This window comes from Macaca nemestrina, chromosome 11 (genome assembly GCF_043159975.1).
Source record: "Macaca nemestrina isolate mMacNem1 chromosome 11, mMacNem.hap1, whole genome shotgun sequence".
NCBI classification, from domain to species: Eukaryota; Metazoa; Chordata; class Mammalia; order Primates; family Cercopithecidae; genus Macaca; species Macaca nemestrina.
The window spans coordinates 71194179-71214970 of NC_092135.1; the positions used below are offsets into that span (position 1 = coordinate 71194179).

Consider the following 20792-nt stretch of genomic DNA (forward strand, 5'->3'; position numbering starts at 1 on the left):
ACTACTCAGAAAGGTACACGATGTTGCAAATTCCTGCGGGTGGAGGGGGGATTCTGCTCTGTAAGCCAGTGTTTCCTCACTGCTGGCTAGGGAATTCATCTCAAGGTGTTCACCATTCCACCATTTTCCAGCTTCTAAAATGCTGGTGTTATTGCGTCCGGAATTTAATGTTGGTGAGTTCTTGGTCTCGCTGACTTCAAGAATGAAGCTGCAGACCTTCACGGTGAGTGTTACAGCTCTTAAAGATGGTGTGTCGGGCCGGGCGTGGTGGCTCAAGCCTGTAATCCCAGCACTTTGGGAGGCCGAGACGGGCGGATCACAAGGTCAGGAGATCAAGACCATCCTAACATGGGCTAACATGGTGAAACCCCGTCTCCACTAAAAAATGCAAACAACTAGCCGGGCGAGGTGGCGGGCGCCTGTAGTCCCAGCTACTCGGGAGGCTGAGGCAGGAGAATGGCGTAAACCCGGGAGGCGGAGCTTGCAGTGAGCTGAGATCCGGCCACTGCACTCAGCCTGGGCGACAGAGCAAGACTCTGTCTCAAAAAAAAAAAAAAAAAAGATGGTGTGTCTGGAGTTTGTTCCTTCAGATGTTCAGATGTGTCTGGAGTTTCTTCCTTCCAGTAGGTTCGTGGTCTCATTGACTTCAGGAGTGAAACCACAGACCTTCGCAGTGTTACAGCTCTTAAAGTTGGTGCAGGCCGGGCGCGGTGGTTCAAGCCTGTAATCCCAGCACTTTGGGAGGCCGAGACGGGCGGATCACGAGGTCAGGAGATCGAGACCATCCTGGCTAACGCGGTGAAACCCCGTCTCTACTAAAAATACAAAAAACTAGCCGGGCGAGGTGGTGGGCGCCTGTAGTCCCAGCCACTCAAGAGGCTGAGACAGGAGAATGGCGTAAACCCAGGAGGCGGAGCTTGCAGTGAGCTGAGATCCGGCCACTGCACTCCAGCCCGGGTGACACAGTGAGACTCCATCTCAAAAAAAAAAAAAAAAAAAAGTTGGTGCATCTGGAGTTGTTTCTCCTGGTGGGTTTGTGATCTCGATGACTTCAGGAATGAAGTCCTCATGGTGAGTATTATAGTTCATAAAGGCAGTGTGGACCCAGAGTGAGCAGCAGCAAGATTTACTGTGAAGAGCAAAAGAACAAAGCTTCCACAGAGCGGAAGGCAATCCAAGCGGGTTGCCGCTGCTGACCCTGGTGGTGGCCAGCTTTTATTCCCTTATTTGGCCCCGCCCACATCCTGCTGATTGGTCCGTTTTACAGAGAGCTGATTGGTCCATTTTACAGAGTGCTGATTGGTGCGTTTACAATCCTTTAGCTAGATACAGAGTGCTGAGTGGTGCATTTACAATCCTTTAGCTAGACACAGAGTGCTAATTGGTCCTTTTTTACAGAGTGCTGATTGGTGCATTTACAATCCTTTAGCTAGACAGAAAAGTTCTCCAAGTCCCCATTCATCCCAGGAAGTCCAGCTGGCTTCACCTCTCATAATTGTCTCCTCTCCTACCCTCATTGCTCTTGTGATTTTCTACTTTAGAAACAAATGGGCTGGATGCAGTGGTTCCTGCCTGTAATCCCAGTACTTTGGGAGGCCAAGGCTGGAGGATTACTTGAGGCCTGGAGTTTGATACCAGCCTGTAAAACATAGCAACACACCCATGGCTACCAAAAATTCAAAAATAACAAAGGAAACCCCTGTTATTGTGGTTTTAGAGGGGTTTGAGATGGAACATAGCTAACTGCTGGTATTAAAACCAACATTTTAAACCAGCCTCTTTCTTTGAGATGGAGTCTCACTCTGTCACCAGGCTGAACTGCAGTGGTGCAATCTCGGCTCATTGCAACCTCCACCTCCCAGATTCAAGTGATTCTCCTGCCTCAGCCTCCCAAGTAACTGGGACTACAGGCATGTGCCACCACACCCAGCTAATTTTTGTATTTTTAGCAGAGACAAGGTTTCACCATGTCAGCCAGGATAGTCTCGATCTCTTGACCTTGTGATCTGCCTGCCTTGGCCTCCCAAAGTTCTGGGATTACAAGTGTGAGCCACTGCACCCAGCCTTAAACCAGCCTTTATGTACAATTTTATATTTCCTTTAAAAATTTTTTATTTAGTATAGTAGTATAATCATTTCCCTGTGTGATTAAATACGTAATGTTGACCAAAAGAGTCAAACTCTGTAAAATATTTGAAGAGATTTATTCTGAGTCAAATATGAGTGACCATGGCCTCAGGAGGGCCTGAGAACATGTGCCCAAGGTCAGGGTACAGCTTGGTTTTATACATTTTAGGGAGGCATGAGACATCAATCAAATACATTCAAGAAATACATTGGTTTGGTTCAGAAAGGTGGGACAATTCGAAGCAGGGTGGAGGGCTTCCAGGCTATAGGTAAATTTAAACATTTTCTGGTTGACAATTGATTGAGTTTGTCTAAAGACCTGGAATCAATAGAAAGGAATGTCTGGGTTGTGATAAGATGTGGCGGCTGGGCACGGTGGCTCATGCCTATAATCCCAGCATTTTGGGAGGCTGAGGCGGGCAGATCACCTGAGGTCAGGAGTTCGAGACCAGGCTGGCCAACATGGTGAAAACCTGTCTCTACTAAAAGTATAAAAATTAGCCAGGCGTGGTGGGTGCATGCCTGTAATCCCAACTACTCGGGTGACTGAGACAGGAGAATTGCTTGAGCCTGGGAGGCAGAGGATGCAGTGAGCTGAGATCACACCACTGTACTCCAGCCTGGGCGACAGAGTGACACTCTGTCTCAAAAAAAAAAAAAAAAAAAAAAGTTGTGGAGACCAAAGTTTTATCATGCAGATGAAGCTTTTAGCTAGCAGGCTTCAGAGAATAGGTTGCAAAGTGTTTCTTTTCAGACTTAAAGTCTGTGTTGAGTTAATGCTGGAGAGGTATAATGAGGCATGTTTGATCCCCCACTTCACATCATAGCCTGAAACAGTCTCTGAGGTTACATTTCAAGAGCCCTGGTTGAGGAGGAAGTCCATTCAGATGGTTGGGGGGCCTTCTAATTTTATTTTTGGTTTACATTAATAAGCATCATTTCAGTTGCTACTTATAGTCCATTGTCCTTTTTTTCTTTTGAGGGGCACAGTGTCTGACTTGTTGCCCAGGCAGAGTACAGTGGTGTGATCACAGCTCACTGCATCCTTAAATTCCTGAGCTCAAGCCTGGCCTCCCAAGTAGCTGGGACTACAGGTGCATGCCCAGCCTTCATTGTCCTTTCTTAATAATTTCATGGACATTGGGCTTCTTTCTAGTTTTTCCCAGTTATAAATAATACTGTAATAAACATCTATGTGTAAGTATAAAACTGTCCTTATTTTAGGTTATGTGAACCCTGAATATCTGAGACAGGTCTCAGTTAATTTAGAAAGCTTATTTTGCCAAGGTTGAGGAGGTGCACCTGTGACACAGCCTCAGGAGGACCTGATGACATGTGCCCAATGTGCTCAGGCCACAGCTTGGTTTTATACATTTTAGGGACACATGAGACATCAATCAATATATGTAAGATGTACATTGGTTCCATCCACAAATGCAGGACAAATTGAAGCAAGGAGGGAGGCTTCCAGGTCACAGGTAGGTGAGAGAAAAATGGTTGCAGTCTTTTGAGTTTCTGATTAGCCTTTCCAAAGAAGGCAATCAGATATGCATCTATCTCAATGAGCAGAGGGATGACTTTGAATAGAATGGGAGGCAGGTTTGCCCTAAGCAGTTCCCACCTTGACTTTTTACCTGTACCTTAGTGATTCTGGGGCCCCAAGATTTATTTTTCCTTCAATTATCTCTTTAGGATAAATTTTCCAGAAGGGGAAATATTATGTGAAACAAGAGAGAAAATGAAGACAGATGAAAGAAGAACAAGGAAGTCCTCAGAGGAGGAGGTCAACACCAGTCTCAAACAGCTGCCCCAGCATCATCTGGAGGGCCTCTTAGAACAGTCCGCAGGTCCATCCCCAGAGCAAGTCTAGGGTGAGTCCAATGATAATTTACATTATTGACAAATACCAAGACCTTTGCTGAAGCTATAGTTCCCAGAACATAGGTTCCTGCAGTAGGCCTCAACAGACCAGACCAGACCAAAATGGAGTCACTCATGCTAAATGTCACATAATCAAACTGAAACCAAGGTAGCAGGTAGATTCAAAAACAGATTTTTCTCTGGAAGCAGGACATTCCAGCCTATCTGAATCAGCATATTCAGGAGGTCCTCTTTGCCTTAATCTTTACAAAAAAGTAACCTGAAGTTAACCAATCAACTTTTTTTTTTAAATTGTTCTGTTTCCTTCCTTGTTCCCACCTTACAAAACCGACTGTTCTGCCATTGCCCCGTGGGAGCTCTCATTCTGTTTTATAGAATGGAACCTGCCTTGATTCACGAATCACAAACAAAAGCCAATTAGATCTTCAACTAAACCTGTTGTAATTTTGTCTTTGGACAGAACTGACCTGAAATCCTATAAAGCACTGAACAGAAGTATTGAGAATCCAGCCTAAATTAGACATCATAAATTGAGTGTAATATTAGCCTCCAATGTCATGTAATTTTTTTCCAACAGCTCTCAGCTGCCAGAGAAGGCTTGGGTAGAGGTTGTGGGGGAACGGCACAGCAGCATAGAGAGTAAAGGGCTAGTGGTTGGAGAGAGATTGAAGCCTTGTATCCCAAGGTCCAGGCCAGAGATGAGAGTTTAAAGCTCTATGGACTCTCCTGTACTTACTGGGAAACAAGACACAGAGGTCAAAGGACAGCAGGTTTTCTTTAACTATAAAGCAGCCCTAGAGGAAGTGAAGCGGAGGGCCAGGAGACTGAGGTTGAGTGGTGTCATTAGAGTTGACCATTATGCAAATGGAACTGTTCTCAGGTGTGATAGGAATTTGGCCATCTTTAGAATCACATTAAGGAAGTCTGAAGGCAAGCTGTTGGGTGGGTCATTTGCATGGGATCTAAAATTCTTGAGGATAATTACAAATCCCTGGTAACCTGCTGGTTGATGAATGAGATCAATGCAAAGGGATGTGGAATTGAAGGCAGAGGCAGTGGGAGCTTCAGAAGGCGTTTGCCTGAAAGTGGGAGACTGATGAACCGAACTCAGCCATAAAGCACTAGGAGAATTCATCTGTCTTCTCATTCATGGTGGGTGAGGTGTGGGGAGCTGATGGGTGTCATCTAGAAACCCTGGAGTTCCCCAGGCCATCTCGATTAGGCGCTGGGCCTCACAGAGGTACAGGTGCTGAAAGCTGCAGTGAAGACCATCTTACTAGAGTCCTGGGGGATAACAAGAGTTCTTGCAGGAAAGCCTAAAGTCTACAGAGTTGTTATGGTACACAAGAAACCTAAATGGTTCTTGGTGAGGATGAAGGCTCAGCAGGACAAGGCAAATGCACATTTGTGACCATAAGTAATTCTTATCAAGCAGAAGCTGCTAGGTGGCTGCTGTGCTCTTCCACCTTCCAGGATCACAGCCATTCTCAGTGCCCCATGCAGCCACCTCAGGTCAGAGTTTGTGCTCAGAATCAGCACTCCATTCCCATTCTTGTGCTAGGCATCGGAATACTTGGTCCCTGTTTTCAAGAGTCTTAGTGACTGGAGTCAGAACAGTCTAGGAGACAAAATACTCTTTAAGGGAGCTCAGGAAAGGATCCCCTAAGTCTAAAATGAGTGATTTAAAAAATCACTCAATGCTCAGGCTTTTGAGTGCTCTCACCACAAAGAAATGTGAATGCATGAGGCGATAGATAAGGTAAATATTCTGATTTGATCATTAGACAACAGATATATGTGTCAAAACATCAAATGCTACCCCATGAATAAGTACAATTACACTTTTTTTTTTTTTTTTTTGAGACAAAGTCTGGCTCTGTCGCCCAGGCTGGAGTGCAGTGGCATGATCTTCGCTCACTGCAACCACCACCTCCCAGATTCAAGCAATTCTCATGCCTCAGCCTCCCGAGAGCTGGGACTATAGGCGTACGCCACCAAGCCTGGCTAATTTTATTTTTAGTAGAGATGGGGCTTCGCTATGTGGGCCAGGCTTCAATTTGTCAATTAAAACAAATAAGCCTTCTCAGAGGACGTTTCTTTTTTGAAGCAAAAGCTTTTTGAGGTAAGCATTTCCTTGGAAGGAAGTTGTCAAAATGCAATCACCCACTCAAGACAAAAAGTACCTATTGTTTCTCTTTGGCTGCTGTTTCTAGCCTACTTTGTGTGAAGTTAGCCAGGGGCTGAGTGCATGGCAGCCAAGCAAATAAGCCATACCCCTGTCACAAGTCCTGTGAGGGGAGACTGATTTGGGTAATAATAAAACTATGGTCTTCCACACAGCCAGCTGTGCATGAATTACTCTTTCTCTATTGCAATTTCCATGTCTTGAGAAATTGTCTCTGTCTAGGCAGCAGGAAGGTGGACCCACTGGGTGGTTACAGAAGTACCAAGACAAAGGAAAAGGACTTGGAGTTTCCAGGCGTGACACATTGTGAGAAGGCAAATACATGGAGGAAACTGATGGGGCAAGGTTTGTTTGTGCAGATCCATTTTAACATCAACTCTCTGTGGTCTTCATGGCCATAAAACTGAATAATGTTAAACAAGACAGCAATTGTCTGTGAGTGACACAATGTCTTAAAACCTCCCTGGGAGAGGGGATTTATGGAAATCCTCATTTTTCAGAAGTGTCTGCTTTTGCTTGGATAAGTAAAGTTCCAAAAGGCTTCTTTCAGCCTCTGTAACTGATATGGACGGGAGGCAGGGAAATACTGAGTAGAAGAGGGTGGTTCCCCAACAAAGGCTCCACCCTCAAGCCTGGAAACCCACGGCCCTAAAAGGGGAACAGACATTCCTGTTTTCAGTTCAAATGTTGCCTTTTCCAAGACCACTCTGGCTCACCACGCCCCTATCCTGTGCCTATATAAATCCCAAGTTCCACAAGCAGGTACAGAAGACCAGAAGAGTGACAGAGCAGTGTGACAGAGAAGGGGAGAAGAGAAAGAGCATCTGAATGTCAAGAGGAGTTTGGCTGGGGACAGTTGGAGAGGATATTGGTGGGGGGACATCTGAACTCCAGGGGAAGACCATCTTCCCACTCCATCCACCCCACTGAGAGCCACCTCCATCACTCGATAAAATCCTTGCATTCACCAACCTTCAAGTCCGAGTGACCTGATTTTTCCTGGACACTGGACAAGGCCCCAGCTACCAAGATGGCAGGATGTAAAAGGCTGTCACTCTGACTCTCCACTGAGCTGGTTTAACAGTCATCTGTGGATAGCAACTGCTAAAAAAGCATTAACTGTAACAAAGCTCTAGATGCTACCATGGGGCCGGAGCCCAAAAATGCTTGCCCCAGCTCCTGCACCTGCCTGTCTGCATGCTCCCCATCCCGTAAGGGGTTTGAGTGTGTGGCAGCCAAGCAAAGAAGCCACACCCCTGTCACAAGTCCTGTGAGGGGATCAGGGAACTCTCCCATTTCATAACTGCCCAGTGGGTTCACCTTGCCTGCTGCCTAGACACAGCTGATTTCTCAAGACGGGGGAATTGCAATAGAGAAAGAGTAATTCATGCAGAGCTGGCTGTTCAGGAGACCTGAGTTTTATTATTACTCAAATCAGACTCCCCAGCATTTGGGGATCAGAGGTGTTTGTTTGTTTATTTTGAGACAGAGTCTTGCTCTGTCACCCAGGCTAGAGTGCAGTGGCATAATCTTGGCTCACTGCAACCTTCACGTCCCGGGTTCAAGCAATTCTCCTGCCTCAGCCTCCTGAGTAGCTGAGATTACAGGCATGCACCACCACACCCAGCTGATTTTTTTGTATTTTTAGTAGAGATGGGGTTTCACCATGTTGGCCAGGCTGATCTCCAACTCCTGACCTCAAGTGATCTACCTGCCTCAGCCTCCCAAAGTGTTAGGATTATAGGCATGAGCCACTGCGCCCAGGTGGGGATCAGAGTTTTTAAGGACAATTTGGTGGGTGGGGTTGGGGGGAGACAGTGAGCCAGGAGTGCTGATTGGTTAGATAGGTAGGAGATAAAATCGTAGGTTCTCTTGAAGCTGTTCTCTTGTGCTGAGTCAGTCCTGGGTGGGGAACACAAGATCAGATGAGCCAGTTAATTGATCTGGGTGGTGCCAGCTGACCCATCAAGTGCAGGGTCTGCAAAATATCTCAAGGACTGATCTTAGGAGCAGTTTAGGGAGGAAAGGAATCTTGTAGCCTTCATCTGCATGAATCCTAAACCATAATTTCTAATCTTGCAGCTAATTTGTTAGTCCTACAAAGGCAGTCTAGTCCCCAGGCAAGAAAGAGATTTGTTTTGGGAAAGGGCTTTTATCGTCTTTGTTTTAAACCATAGACTAATTTATTCTCAAAGTTAGTTCAGTTTATACCCAGGAATGAACAAGGACAGCTTGGAGGTTAGAAGGCAGATGAGTTGGTTAGATCAGACCTCTTTCATTGCCTCAGCTACAATTTTGCAATGGCAGTTTCACATCTGTTGATTCTCATTTGTTTCCAGCTCAAAATAATCTTTATGTCAAAGTGACACATTTTGGGGTAGCATTTTTCGATCCTCTACATCTACCCTACATGGGTTGCTAGGGAAATGTGACCCATTCCATAGCCAGCCTTGGGAAAGGAAAAAAAGAAATTGAAGCAATGGAGGATTATGGATGGTGGAATTTTAAGAAGAAAAGAAAAGCAGGCTGAGTCACTGGCAAGAACAAAGAACTAAAGATTAATAAATGGCCTGGGCTGAAATTCTTGAGTTTGTATTCAATATTTGATGAAAAGTCATTGAGGAATTGCAAACAAGGGAACTATACAGTCACATGTGTGTAATCAAGGCTAGGGAAAGTCTGGGCTGGGTAGGTGGGTTGTGGTGGTGGGAGTGAGACAAGAGGCAGGGAGATGATTCAGCTTCTTAGTCCATCTCCGTTCTTTGTCCATCTTTGTTTCTCTGTCTGTCTGAAAGAGCCTTGAGAGGCCTAGTACAGAAGTTTATTTTTCCTCCCAGATTGTGTGAGATTGTGTGGATTAATTTCTCCTTTTTATAGCTGTCAAAAATGAGAGTAACAAACCCAGCATTTTTTTTTTTAACTAAAACAAAAGAACAGTTAGTAGGTTTTAACAAAAAGAAGACTGTTACAAATAGTACAACCAGGAAACTCAGTTGGCTGTCTTGGCATCCCCTGGTATTCCTTAACTGAATTCATTCAACATTCAGGATACACAGGCCACCACACCGATATGAAAGCTATGAATTGGACAGGGTCTTTGCTTTCCTGAGTTTACATTCTAGGTAGGGGTGTGTGTGTGTGTGTGTGTGTGTGTGTGTGTGTGTGTGTGTTGGGTATTGTAGGCGAGATGTTATAAACACATAACTATAAAAATTTCAGATTCTGAGAGGAACTGTGGTGAAAATAAATAGAATGCCGAGTGTCTCAGTCTATTATGGTTTTGTTTGGATTTTTTCAGAGACAGGGTCTCACTATGTTGCCCAGGCTGGTCTTGAACTCCTGGGCTCAAGCGATTCTCTCAACTTGGCCTCCCAAAGGGCTGGAATTAAAGGCATGAGCCACCACACCTGGCCCACTTTGTTTTGTTATAACAGAATGCCTGAGACTGAGTAATTTATAATGAACATAAATTTATTTGGCTCACAGTCCTGGAGGCTGGGAAGTCCAAGATCAAGGGGCCATATCTGGTGGGAGCCTTCCTGTTGCATAACATGGTAAAAGGCATCACAGAGTAAAAGAGAGTGAGAGAGAGCAAGAGATAAAAGGAGACCAAACTCATCCTTTTATCCAGAGCCCATTCCCACAGTAACTAACCCACTCCTGCAACATCACCGTTAATCCATGTGTGAGGGCAGAGCTCTCAGGACCTAATCACTTCTTAAAGCTCCCACCTCTCAACACTGCTGCATTGGGGATTAAGTTTCCAACACGTGAACTTTGGAGAACACATTCGATCCACAGCACTGATAGAGAATATAATATGATTTAGGGGAGACCACTCTGAAAATAATATAGGACCTAAGGGAGGTAACATTTAAACTTAGAAAGACTTAAGACTGAGAAAGAATCAGAGCACAAAGATCATTTCACACAGACAGAATAGCATGCACAAAGGCCTCAAGGTGGTTTTGAGATGTTCCTGTGCTGATCACATTAATCAGGTGGGGCATTGGTATGAGATGGGGGAGGTGGGCAGAGGCCGGATCACATAGTACCTGGGGCACTGGAAACCTGATAAAGGACTTTTTGAACAGGAACGCAACACAAACCAAGTTACTTTTCTAAAAATCTGCTCTGGCTTATGAAGTCACTGGAGCACTCAGAGTGATAATGGTTTACACTAGAATGATAGTAGCAGAGAAAAGATGTAGATGGATTTGCCATATTCATAGTCCTTCCTCATCCTCAGGGGATACATTCCAAGTTCCTCTGTGGATACCTGCAAATGCAGATAGTATCAAACTCTATATATGCTTTTTTTAAGACATGCCTATAATAAAGTTTAATTATAAATTAGGCATAGTAAGTGATTAACAATAATAACAAATAATAAAATAGAACTATTATATAATATGCCAGCACCAGTACTCTTGCACTTTGGAGCCATTATTAAGTAAATAAGGGTTACTTGAACACAAGCACTACAATACGTCCAGTTGACCTGATGATTGAGCTGATAACTGAGATGGCTACTAAGTGGCTCACGGGTGGGTAGCATACATAGTGTGGATATATATGCACCAAAGGATGATTCATGTGCTAGGTGGGATGGAATAAGACAGCACAAGATTTCCTCATGCTACTCAGAATGGCACACAATTTAGACTGATTCTCACTCACTGTCCCTGCAGTCCAGGGGGACAGGGCTCCGGAGCCATGACCTGGTATCTTCTGCCTACCCTGGTCCCAGGTAAATGTGAATGGAGACAGGTATGAGAGCCTGTCCTCCTTTTTGATTCCCCCCAGCCCCACCCCAGGCCTCACCACGGTGCTACCTAAAAAAGCCTTCGTCCCCACCCCCCACTAGCCTAGTCAGTGGTCAGTGAATTGGAAGAGGATCTGATGGGAGTGTAAATGTGAGATACAATGTCTTGATCGTACCTGTTTGTAGTTTAACTTTGTATTTAAACAAACAAGCAAGAAAATAAACTTGAAAATTATTTGTCATCATAAAAATGAAACAAAAATTAAGATATTTATTGCCGGCCGGGCGCGGTGGCTCATGCCTGTAATCCCAGCACTTTGGGTGGCCAAGGCGGGCAGATCATGAGGTCAGGAGATCGAGACCATCTTGGCTAACATGGTGAAACCCTCTCTCTACTAAAAATACAAAAAAATTACCCCGGTGTGGTGGCGGGCGCCTGTAGTCCCAGCTACTCCGGAGGCTGAGGCAGGAGAATGGCGTGATCCCGGGAGGCGGAGCTTGCAGTGAGCCGAGATCCCGCCACTGCACTCCAGCCTGGGCGACAGAACTAGACTCCATCTCAAAAAAAAAAAAAAAAAAAAAAAAAAAAAAAATTAAATGCCAGGCCCCCCAAAATGTATAAATTATTTCTTTCTGGAATTTTTCTATTTAATATTTTCAAATTGAGGTTAACTGTGGGTCACTAAGACTATGGAAAGCAAAACTGAGGATAAAGAGAAACTACTGTACCTTAGAAGCAGAATCAACAGTATTTGGTGACAGATTAGATGTGAAACATAAGAAACAGAGAGAAATTGGCCAGGGGCGAGGGCTCACGCCTGTAACCCTAGCACTTTGGGAGGCCGAGGCAGGTGGATCACGAGGTCAAGAAATCAAGACCATCGTGGCTAACACAGTGAAACCCCGTCTCTACTAAAAACACAAAAAATTAGCCAGGGGTGGTGGTGGGCGCCTGTAGTCCCACCTACTCAGGAGGCTGAGGCAGGAGAATGGTGTGAACCCGGGAGGTAGAGTTTGCAGTGAGCCGAGATTGTGCCACTGCACTCCAGCCTGGGCGACAGAGCAAGACTCTGCTTAGGTCTTTGGCTTAAGCAACTGGGTAAATGATAATGCCATTTATTGCAGTGGAAAAGATTTGGAGACAAGTAGATGTAAGGAGGGAATCACGAGTCCCATTATTGATACGTTACATTCAAAGTGACATCAAGTTGCTTATTAAACATATGAATTTGGCATTCAGAGGAAAAGTCTTGGCTGGAGACATAATAATGGCAGTAATAGGCTGGGCACGTGGCTCACGCTTGTAATCCAGCACTTTGGGAGGCCAAGGTGGGCAGATCACCTGAGGCCAGGAGTTCAAGACCAGCCTGGCCAGCAAGGTGAAACACTGTCTCTATTAAAAATACAAAAATTAGCCAGGTGTGGTGGCAGGCACCTGTAATCCCAGCTACTCGGGAGGCTGAGGCAGGAGAATAGCTTGAACCCAGGAGGCGGAGGTTGCAGTGAGCCGAGATCACGCCTTTTGCCATTGCACTCCAGCCTGGGAGACAAGAGCGAGATTTCGTCTCAAAAAATAGTAATAATAATAATAATAATGGCACTAATAGCACACAGTGGCATCATTGCCTATTGGTTCAGACAATCTGTCCTCAAAAACAGTTAAAGTCACACCTTTGCTAATTCAAGAACGTCATCCCTCATGCCATGTTTGACTTAATCCCCATATTCCATTGACAATCACTATTCTGATTTTTATCACCATAGTTTCATTTTGCCTTTTCCAATGTACTGTTTTTCTTTTTCTTTCTTTTTTTTTTTTTGAGACAGAGTCTCACTCTGTCGCCCAGGCTGGAGTGCAATGGCACAATCTCGGCTCACTGCAACCTCTACCTCCCCAGTTCAAGTGATTCTCTTTGAATTACAGGCACCCGCCACAACCCCTGGCTAAATTTTGTATTTTTAGTAGAGATGGGTTTTGCCATGTTAGCCAGGCTGGTCTCGAATTCCTGACCTCAGGTGATCCTCCCACCTCAGCCTCCCAAAGTGCTGGGATTACAGGTGTGAGCCACCGCACCAGGTCCTCTAATGTACTTTTATCATCATTCAGAAAATATTTTTTCCCTTATAATTTATGACTCATGGATTATTTAATTGTGTGCTGTTTAATTTCCAAATATTTGAGCCTTTTCTAGATATCTTAATGGTATTGATTTCTAATTTAATTCCCTGTGGTTAAGAAATATATTATGCACAATTAGAATTTCTTTTGAAATTTATTAAGATTTATTTCTGACCTAACACATGGTATGGTATATCTAGATGAATGTTCCATTTGCACTTGAAAATAATGTATATTTTGCTATTCTATAGTTACTGGGTGAAATGTGTTATAAATATCAATTGAGTAATTAAAGTTTCTTGATTGTGATTTTCAAATTCTTCAAATTCTGTTGGTTTGTTTACTTTTTTTTGAGACAGGGTCTCACTCTCTTGCCCAGGCTGGAGTGCAGTGGCATCATCATGGCTCAGTGCAGCCTTGAATTCTGGGTTCATATAATCCTCCTACCTCAGCCTCCCGAGCAGCTGCAACTATAGGTGTGTACTACTATACTTGGTTAATTTTAAAATTTTTTGTAGAGACAGGGCTTCTCTATGTTGCCATTTAGGACTGATAGATCCTCCTGGTGACTTAACCCTTTTATCATTATAAAATGTGTCTGTTTGTTTCTGATAATACTTTCTGGTTTTGAAGCCTAATTTGTCTGGCATTAACATAGCCTCTCTTACTTTTTTATACTTACTGTCTACCTGGTATATCTTTCCTTATCCTTTTATTTTCAACCTATGCTTTTCCATTTAAAGTGAGCCTCTTTTAGGCAGCACACAGTGGGTCTTCCTTTTTTTCTGAGATGGAGTCTGACTCTGTCACCCAGGCTGGAGTGCAGTGGTGCAATCTCGGCTCACTGTGACCTCCACCTCCCGGGTTCAAGCGATTCTCCTGACTCAGCCTCCTGAGAAGCTGGGGCTACAGGCACACACCACCACGCCCGGCTAATTTTTGTATTTTTAGTAGAAACAGGGTTTTACCATGTTGACCAGGCTGGTCTCAAACTTCTGACCTCAGGCGATCTACCCTCCTTGGCCTCTGAAAGTGCTGGGATTACAGGCATGAGCCACTGTGCCTGGCCTGGGTCTTCCTTTTTCATTCAGTCTACAGTCACAGCCTTTTAATGGATGTGTTTAATACATTTACATCTGATATAATTATCAGTATGTTGAATTAAATTCTACTGTTTTGTAGAAGTTCCAATAGTCTCGAATATTTTTTGTTCCTTTGTTTCTCCTTCCCATCCTTATTTCTGGTAAATCACATATTTTTAGTACTCAATCTTAGTTGTTCTACTGGCTTTTTAACTATACCTCTTGTATTATTTTCATACTTGCTTTAGGGATTACAATATGGATTCTTAATTTATTAGTACATTCTGAGTTAATATGGCACCACTTCACATAAAATTGAGAACCTGGTAATAGTATAATTTTGTTTACTTTCCTCATTATTTTGTTATTGTTGTCATATATGCTTTTTATATATGTTAAAATCCCATAATACAATATTATTTGCTTTCAGCAATCAGTTGCTTTCTAAAAGAAATTAAGAAAGAAAAAAAGTCAGGGTATGGTGTCTCATGCCTATAATCCCAGCACTTTGGTAGGCTGAGAAAAGAGGATCACTTGAGGCCAGTAGTTTGAGACCAGCCTGGGCAACATAGCCAGATCCTGTCTCTACAAAATAAAAAAAAAAAATTAGCCAGGGCTGGTGGTGTGTGCCAGTAGTCCCAGCTATTTGGGAGGCAGAGGCAGGAGAATCACTTGATCTAAGAAGTTCAAGGCTGCAGTGAGCTATAATGGCACCACTGTACTCCAGCCTGGGTGACAGAGTGAGACTTTGTCTCTAAAGAAAGAAAGAATGAAAGAAGAGAGTTAGCCTTTTCTATTTATTTGCACATTTATCATTTCTTATTCTCTTTGTTCCGCTCAGTAGATCCAAATTTCATATAATGTCTTTTCTTTCAGCCAGACAAACTCTTTATGTTTTTGTACTATATGTCTACTGTTGATGAGTTTTATCGCCCTGATATTTCAAAACGTCTTACCTTATGCCCCATTTTTTATGATACCTTCACTCCATATTGAGTTTTTGGCAGAAATTTTTTCCCCTAGCGTTTTAAAGATGTTGTTTCATCACCTTCTGGCCTCCATTGCTTTAGGTGAGAAGCTGGCAGTCCTTCTTAATGTCATTCCCCTGTATGTAATGTGTTTTCCTTTTCCTCTGGCTGCTTTCAAGAAATTCTTTTTCTCAGCCACGTGCAGTGGCTCACACCTGTAATCCCAGCACTTTGGGAGGCCGAGGTGGGCAGATCACCTGAGATCGGGAGTTTGAGACTAACCTGGCCAATGTGGTGAAACCCCGTCTCTACTAAAAATACAAAAGTTATCTGGGCGTGGTGGTGTGAACCTGTAATCCCAGCTACTCGGGAGGCTGAGGCAGGAGAATTGCTTGACTCTGGGAGGCGGGGGTTGCAGTGAGCTGAGATCAAGTCACTGCACTCCAGCCTGAGCGACAGAGCGAGGCTCCATCTCAAAAACAAAAACAAAAACAAAAAACAAAAAAAAAAAAAGAAAGAAATTATTTTTCTCTTTGATTTCAGTAGTTTGACTATACTGTGATTAAATGTGGTTTTCTTTGTGTCTCTTCTGCTTGGGTTTGCTGAGCTTTGTATATCTGTAAAGTGGTATGTCTCACTAAATCTGGCAAAATTTCAGCCATTACCATTGTCCCTTCTCCTCTGCAGTTCCACTTTCCACAGTTTCAGCTACCTGCAGTCAACTAAGATTGGAAATATTAAATGGGAAATTTCAGAAATAAATAATATAAGTTTTAAATTGCATGCCATTCTCAAAGGCTTGATGAAATTTTGCACCATCTCACTCCATTCTGCCTGGGAAATGAATCATCCTTTTGTCCAGCATATCCACACTATATATACTACCTACTACTAGAGATCTTGGTTATCAGGTCTATTGTCATGGTATTGCAGTGCTTACATTCAAGTAGTCCTTATTTTACTTAATAATGAGCCTAAAGCACAAGAGTAATGTGTTTAATGTATAAATTCAACTTTATCATAGGTATTTATATATAGGAAAAAGAGTGTATAGATAACATTAAGTATTGTCTTAGTTCATTTTCTGCTGCTATCACAGAATACCACAGACTGGGTAATTTATAAGGAACAGAAGTTTATTTGGCTCATGGTTCTGGAGGCTGGAATGTCCAAGAGCATGGCACTGGCATCTGACAAGAGTCATTCCAAGGTGGAAGGCATCACATGGTGAGCAAGCAAGTGAAACAGAAAATCAGGCCAAACTTACTCTTTCTATCAGGATCCCACTCCCATTCCAGCACTATTTATTCATGATAGCAGAGCTCTCACAACCTAATTACTTTCTTAATGACCCACCTCTCAAGACTGCTGCACAGGGGATTAAGGTTCTAACATATGAACTTTGGGTAACATATTCAAACCATAGCAGGTACTATTCATGGTTTTAGGTACTACTGTGGGTCTGGGAACATATCCTTCAAGGATAAGGAGGGGGACTATTTTATTTATTCAAATTTATTTATTCTTGAGTCTGGGTCAAATTTTCCTGTTTTTCTACAGGTCTAGTAATTTCATATTTATAATGGACATCTTGGGTGACATTTTGTAGACTCTGATTTCTATTAGATTTCTCTGAAGAGTGTTGATATTTGTTCTGCAGATAATTAAGTTACTGGCAGATCACCTTAACCTTGTGCAGTCTTGATTTTATGATTTTTCAGTGTGAGCCTATTCAAAGACCACGGTGTTTACTGAGTCTTTTAACTATGCAGCACTCAAACTCTTTCTCTCCTGCAGTAGATAGTAGCTGGCATATCTACTCAGTTCTCTCATCCTTTCAACTATTGCTTTCCAGTGGGCCCCTTGAAATGATCTCTGTACATGCACAGGTTGGGGGTCAGCCAACTAGTTGACAGGAATTTATATGCAGATTTGGGGACTCCCTCTTTCATGGCTTTTTTCTCAGATTTCACTTTAGACTTCTAGCCACTCTTGCAGCTCTGAAATCCCAGTCTTTGACACCTCCAGCAAATAAGACTGCATACTTCTGCTTGAGTTCTAACTGCCCCAGGCTGCAAAGACATAGAAAAATATGGATAAATGTAGATCCCATCAAATTAGTTTGGTTCCCCTCATTTAACTTTGAAATCCCTTCTAATTTCTGCCTGCTTTCGGTCCCTCTCCAGTGTCTTCAAATAGTTGGTCACATTTTGTCCAGAATTTATCATTATTTTCTGTGGGAGAGTTATCATAGTACTAGCTACTCTGACATTATCAACAACAGAACCCTCAGTTCGCTCGCTCTCTCTTTTTATAATGAGATAATAACAGTATATTTTAATTGGGATTTCATATTAAAATATCATTATATTAGAACAATACAAAAATAATTTCAGATTTTAAAACAATTACAATTCTCCATTTCACCCTATATGCCACAGTAAACTTTTGGAAATAAGTTGTTTTATGTTTTTTCTCTCTCTCTCTCTTTCTCTGTCTCTCTCCCTCTCCCTCTCCCTCCCTCTCGGTAGATTGTATTTAATAAAATAAAATCTTAGGCTGGGTGCGGTGGCTCATGCCTGTAATCCCAGCACTTTGGGAGGCTGAGGCGGGTGGACCACGAGGCCAGAAGATCAAGACCATCCTGGCTGACACGGTGAAACCCCGTCTCTACTAAAAATACAAAAAATTAGCCAGGCGTGGTGGAGGGTGCCTGTGGTCCCAGCTATTCGCGTGGCTGAGGCAGGAGAATGGTGTGAACCCGGGAGGCAGAGCTTGCAGTGAGCCCAGATCGCGCCATTGCACTCCAGCCTGGGCGACACAGTGAGACTCCATCTCAAAAAAAGAGAAAGAAAAATAAAAAATAAAATAAAATAAAATAAAATAAAATCTTGATAGATTTCGTTTAATTCTCTTGTTGAATAACCTTTATAAAATGACTTTTAAATTATTTATGTAGAATAAAGATCAATCTGAAGTCAACTGTTTAAATTTTGCCAGCAGTTGTTAGTTTAACCTTATTAAGTCTGCAATGGTTATATACCTTATTCAAAATGTAAAAGGAAGTATTAAACTTATCTGAAAGCACAGTAAATATAGTTAATTCCCCTTCGAGAAAATTAGATTCTGTACATTGTCAGACAAACAAAAAAATCGAACTTATCCAGAAGAATTTCTACCAAATATAAGCACTTTTTATTGCATTTTGCAGAATTTTATAAGTGCCACTGTTCTGATTATTTTAATTTACTTCCTTTCATTGCAAATATGATATTCTCTATTCAAAGAATAATCAAAGGGAACATGGAGGTGAAGACAGAGCATGACTCAAGGAATATGTATAAATATTTTTAACTGTTCAATTCTAGTCATGCCTCCATTCTTGTTAATACTACATTAGAATTTTTTTTCTGTTGATATTTGAGTGCAACTTTGGACCATGCTCATTTTTCTCTTCTCCCTCTCTTCTTTTTTAGGTTTTCAGTTTTCATTTAATCCTGTAAAAATCTTTCTAATTGTATCAAGCAGAAAGGCTCAGTCTGATGTTAATGTTATTTAACATCGGATACTTTTTGTTTTATCTAAGACAGAACAGGTGTCAGACTTTGGAAGACAACAACATCTAATTAGAACATAATAATTATGTTTTATATTACATTTATTTCTCTATAATTTTATTGATGACTAATTGCACTGCTTTTCTCATTGCAGCTACGGTTTTCAATTACATACAAGTAAAAAATGTGAGTCAACTTAAAGAAAACTAGTAAATAATAGTACAAGGATTGTACACTTATGGCAAAACATGAGACAACCGTGCTGGAATGACTGAAGTTAGGAAAATACTGTTCAGTAACATACTTCCTCTGACCATGAGACAGTGGTGAATGTCAATCTAGAGTCAGGAAGAAAAGACAGAACAAGAAATACAGATTTGAGAATTCAAAAGCTTAACACCTTCAGTCCAGTGCCATTGTTAGAATCAGGTTTTACAACTTTAATGTGAAAGGTTGTTGAGAATACAGCCATTCTAAGAGGTTCTATCTTTGGTCCCCTGAGATGTTTTTATCCTTATAGGTTGTTAAATTTTGTAAGATTCACTATAACATACTCAATTCCACTTCTGATTTATGTTTTATATTTGATTTTTTGCTTTCTATTTCTAACCATTGTGAAGATAGCTTTAAAATAGCTCTATAAGTTCATTTGTTTGAATGTCTCTGATGAAAACTTCAATTTCAGAAATCTCTATTGTTACCTTTCTTTTTTTTTTTTTAATCATTGATCTTGATCCTGAAGAGACTTATAAAATTTTCTTTTAAGTCATCTGACTCTAGTCCTGGATCAGGTCAATATTACCTGAAAACTAACACTTCTGTTATCCAAAGAATATAAAGAAAATAAGCCCCCAGGGAGACAGCACTGGCTAAAGATTAGAAGAAGGGGATGCCAGGATGATAATCCAATTTAATCAGCTATCTTTTTTCTAAACTCTCTGCTACCAATCCTTTCTACCCTGGGTTTTCAAGAGCTGATATGACAACCTGGTGCTAATACTTATTTATATACTGAAGGCACAGTTTTATTTGCTTAAGCAACTAGGTTTTTGTCAGTCTACTGTGAAATAATTTGCTCTTTGATCTATTTTGAAGGATGTGACCAAATAATAAATTCCCAATAATTATGTCAAGGGCTTGGCATCATGGACACATGTCCAACTGTTTTTTGTTTGTTTGGTTGGTTTTTGGCTGGTGGTATGCTAAAATTGAATTACACCTAAGACACTCACTTTGAAACACTTAAAAAACAAATACTTTTGATGAGAAGTCAGTGGTCATTTGTATTGTAATCCCCTGTTTATAATGTATTGATTTTTAAAATTTGTTTTTAAGATTTTTCTTTCATCCTTGCTTTTTAGAAAATTTACAAAGACACTATAGATGTGGTTTACTTTGTATTTGTTCTGCTTGGGGTTCACTGAGCTTCTTGAATCTACAAACTTGAAAGTTTTTCAGCTGTTATTTCCACAAATATTTTTTCTATTCCATTCTTTCCTCCCAGGACTGTAATTACTCATATGTTAGAAATGTTTATATTGTCCCATAGGTCACTAAGCCCCAATTCTATTGTCTTTCTTTTTCACTCCCCGATCTTTTTTCTCTCTGTTCCTGAAATTTCATAATTTCTAATGATCTGTCTTTATGTTGACTGATTCTTATACCCTCTCTAGTCTTCTATTAAGACCATCCATTACATATTTTGTTTTGGTTTTTTATTTTTTAGCTCTAGAATTTCTTCTTTCTTTCCGTCTGTCTTTCTCTTTCTTTCTTTCTTTCTTTCTTTCTTTCTTTCTTTCTTTCTTTCTTTCTTTCTTTCTTTCTTTCTTTCTCTCTTTCTCTCTTTCTCTCTTTCTCTCTTTCTTTCTCTTCTTCTTCTTTCTTTCTTTCTCTCTCTCTCTTTCTCTTTCTTTTCTTTTCTTTTTTTTAAATAGAGACAGGGTCTCACTCTAATGCCCAGACTGGTCTGGAACTCCTAGGCTCAAGTGATCTTTCCTCTTTCACCTCCCAAAGTGCTGGGATTATAGGCATGAGCCACCATGCCCAGCCTCAGCTCTAGAATTTGTTTGATTTTTTGAAATACTTGTGATCTCTATGTTTATATATCC

General features: G+C 41.8%; 2 long non-coding RNA genes across 2 annotated transcripts in view; both read right to left on the reverse strand.

Annotated features, from left to right (window-relative positions):
• The window catches only part of LOC139357147 (uncharacterized), a 59306-nt gene that overhangs the window by 9911 nt on the left and 28603 nt on the right, over positions 1-20792 (reverse strand). The gene's annotated exons all lie outside the window — the stretch shown is intronic.
• LOC139357146 (uncharacterized) overlaps positions 10380-20792 on the reverse strand; it is a 38455-nt gene continuing 28042 nt past the window's right edge. The window contains exons 2-3 of the long non-coding RNA XR_011609865.1: positions 16812-17199; positions 10380-10472 (exon numbers count right to left, since the gene is read on the reverse strand). This is a non-coding gene — a long non-coding RNA (uncharacterized lncRNA). The remainder of the gene's footprint in view (positions 10473-16811; positions 17200-20792) is intronic.